The following is a 3455-nucleotide window of genomic DNA, read 5'->3' on the forward strand; positions in this document are numbered from 1 at the left end:
AAAGACACTTGCTCCTTGGAAGGAAAGTTATGACCAACCTAGACAGCAACCTAGACAGCATATTAAAAAGAAGAGACATTACTTTGTTAACAAAGGTCCGTCTAGTCAAGGCTATGGTTTTTCCAGTGGTCATGTATGGATGTGAGAGTTGGACTATAAAGAAAACTGAGTGCTGAAGAATTGATGCTTTTGAACTGTGGTGTTGGAGAAGACTCTTGAGAGTCCCTTGGACTGCAAGGAGATCAAACCAGTTAATCATAAAGGAAATCAGTCCTGAATATTCATTGGAAGGACTGATGTTGAAGCTGAAACTCCAGTACTTTGGCCACCTGATGTGAAGAACTGATTCATTAGAAAAGACCCTGATGCTTGGCAAGATTGAAGGCAGGAGAAGAAGGGGACGACAGAGGATGAGATGGTTGGATGGCATCACTGACTCAATGGAAATGAGTTTGAGCAAGCTCCAGGAGTTGGTTATGGACAGGGAGGCCTGGCGTGCTGCAGTCCATGGGGTCGCAATGAGTTAGACATGACTGAGTGACTGAACTGAACTGATTGACATCTTGTGTGGAGTGTGCCTGAGGCTGAGGGACTGGAGTCTTTAGGAGCTGGAAGGAAATGGTGTAGGGCTGCACTCTGCAGTCCTGGAATCCTTGCCATCGCCTAGCTCTGAGACTGAAGAAGGAACTCCAAAGGAGTCAGAGACACAGACATCAATTATTGGACAGAGAATCTTATAAATCAGAGCAAAGGACCTGGAATGATCCCCTACTGAGTACCAATTGCAGAAGGCATGACATAGCTGCAATCCCCACTACACAGGGGAGGAGGAGGCTACTAGTTGCAGTGGACATGACGTCAAAAGGGCTCCTTGGATGCCAGGCGGACTTGTAACTCACCTCTCCCACAGCTCTTTGGATAGGCAATCCTTGCAGGCAGTCACTGTTTCCTGTGGATGATTGAACATGCTGGAGCTGTTCTGGTTATAGGACTAGAAACATTATTAGCTTGATCACGCAGGCTTCCTTGGTGGCTCATTGGTAAGGAATCTGCCTGCCAATTCAGGAGTGGAAGGAGACATGGATTTGAACCCACTCCAGTACTCTTGCCTGGAAAATCCCATGGACAGAGAAGCCTGGTGGGCTACAGTCCATGGGGTTGCAAAGAGCAGGACACAACTGAGCACGAACATGCACATCAGCTCATCATGCAGGTAACTGCTGATTAAACTTTCACCTTATACATATACATAAGGGAATATTACTTAACCATTAAAAAACAACCTTTTGCAGCACACATGAATAAACCTAGAGACTGTCATACTGAGTGAAGTAAGTCAGATAGAAAAAGAGAAATATCTCATGATATCCCTTATATGCAAAATCTTAAAAAAAATGATACAAATGAACTTACTTACCAAACAGAAACAGATTTATAGACTTAGAGAAAGAACTTATTGTTACAGGGATTGGGATGGGTAGTTTGGAACTTATATGTACACACTGCTATATTTAAAATAGATAATCAACAAGGACCTACTGTATAATGCGGGGAACTCTGCTTAATACTCTGTTATAATCTAAATGGGAAAAGATTTTGAAAAGGAGTGGTTACAATATATGTATAACTGAATCACTCTGCTTTACTCCTGAAGCTATCATAATATTGTTAACCAACTTTATTCCAATATAAAATTAAACACATTTAAAATAAAATAACTTTCACTTTAGAAAGGGGAGATAATCTTACAGATAATGGAAGGGTGAGGCAGGGCCAGATTGGGCAGGGGATATACAGAAGCAAGAGAGGAGCCATCATATGGGGCCTGACCATACAAGTGGATAATAGGGTAGTGGGGCCTTGACAGGTGCAAAGAGGAAGCAGCAATTGTGCTGGAAGGGAGTTGTGCAGCCCCCTTCTGGCTTCCTAGTGAGGCTCCAGGGCATCCACCAGCTACACATACACCAAGGAGCACAGTCCCAGGAACACCTCTTATACCTCTTTGAGAACAGCTTCAGGAGAAGTGTGTTCTGGTTTTGTTCCTGCTGTGTGACATTGGGAGCTTCCCCAGTGGCTCAGTGGTCAAGACTCTGCCTGCAATGCAGGAGTTGCAGGAGACTCGGGTTCGATCCTTGGGTCGGGAAGATCCCTTGGAGGAGGCATGGCATGACATACCATACCTTGGCATGGCAACCCATTCCAGTATTCTTGCCTGGAAAATCTCATGGACAGAGGAGCCTGGCAGGCTACATGCAGTCCACAGGGTCACAAAAAGTCGGACGCAACTAAAGTGACTTAGAATGCATGCATGTGACATTAGACAAGGCCTCTCACTCAGGGGGCCTGAAATTGCACTTGTGTATAATGAAGAGGTTGTGCTAGATGAGAGAGGGAAGGGGTTATCAGAATGGGAGGAAGGTGTGCAATTACAAAAGCATATTAAAAGATTAGGTGAAATCTGGAGCTTAGTTAATACATTAATGCGAGTTCTTAGTTTTTATAAAAAATACCCTTATTTCTTAATGTTAACAATGGGGGAAACTAGGAGAGAGTTTTGTGCTATTTTGGCAACTTTTCTGTAATGTAAAATTAATTCCAAAGTAAAATATTTCTTTAAAAAGATGATTGTTTTAAATTCTATTCATGTGTTCATTTATTCAATAAAGATTGATTGCCTATTGTGTGTCAGGCACTGGGTACACATTACTAGTGACCATAAGCCATGGTTTTACCTCCTGTGGAGTTTACAATCTAGCGGTAATTCGGCGGGAATAGTATACCTACTACTTTTTAAAAAAATTGAACCTGAACTACAAAGTGTAATAGCTTAAGGAAATCTTGGCTGATGAGATATATATAAGCAGAATCCTTGCTCTATCAGTTCTTAGTCATGTGACCTTGGCAAAGCTAACTTTACTTAATCGTGTATGTTTCTTCAGTGGTAAAATGGAGCAAAAAAATAGAGTCCCTATTTTACAGTGCTTGGTATGCATTAAAGCACTTAATAAATTGCTAGTTATCATTATAATAATTAAAAAGACAGTGATTTGCAACGCGGCTATGGGGAAGCGTAGTATAGACAGGGAGCAAGACATTTTTGTCAAGAAAGACTTGGATGTGAAAATACGACGGTGCTTCCAGCAGTGACGGTAACAGCCTTGAGTTCAAAAGCAACAGCCCCGCCCCTCCCTCGCAGTCTGGCCCACTCCGGTCAAGTTCCGCCCCTCCTTCGAGTTCCCTCCCCGGTAGCGCACTCATTCCCCGCCCCCAGCCCCGCCCCTTTCCTCCTCAGGCACCGCCTTCATCCTCTGAAGGCGGGGCCTGACGCCCCCGCGTTAAGCGAGGGCCTAAAAGAGGAACCTCTAGGGGGCGGGGCCGGGAGAGCTCTGTCCAATCCCCGGCCCCGAAATCTCAGATCCGGAGGGGGCGGGGCACATTGGGAAGTGGCCGCATTC

This window comes from Dama dama, chromosome 9 (genome assembly GCF_033118175.1).
Source record: "Dama dama isolate Ldn47 chromosome 9, ASM3311817v1, whole genome shotgun sequence".
Taxonomy (NCBI): domain Eukaryota; kingdom Metazoa; phylum Chordata; class Mammalia; order Artiodactyla; family Cervidae; genus Dama; species Dama dama.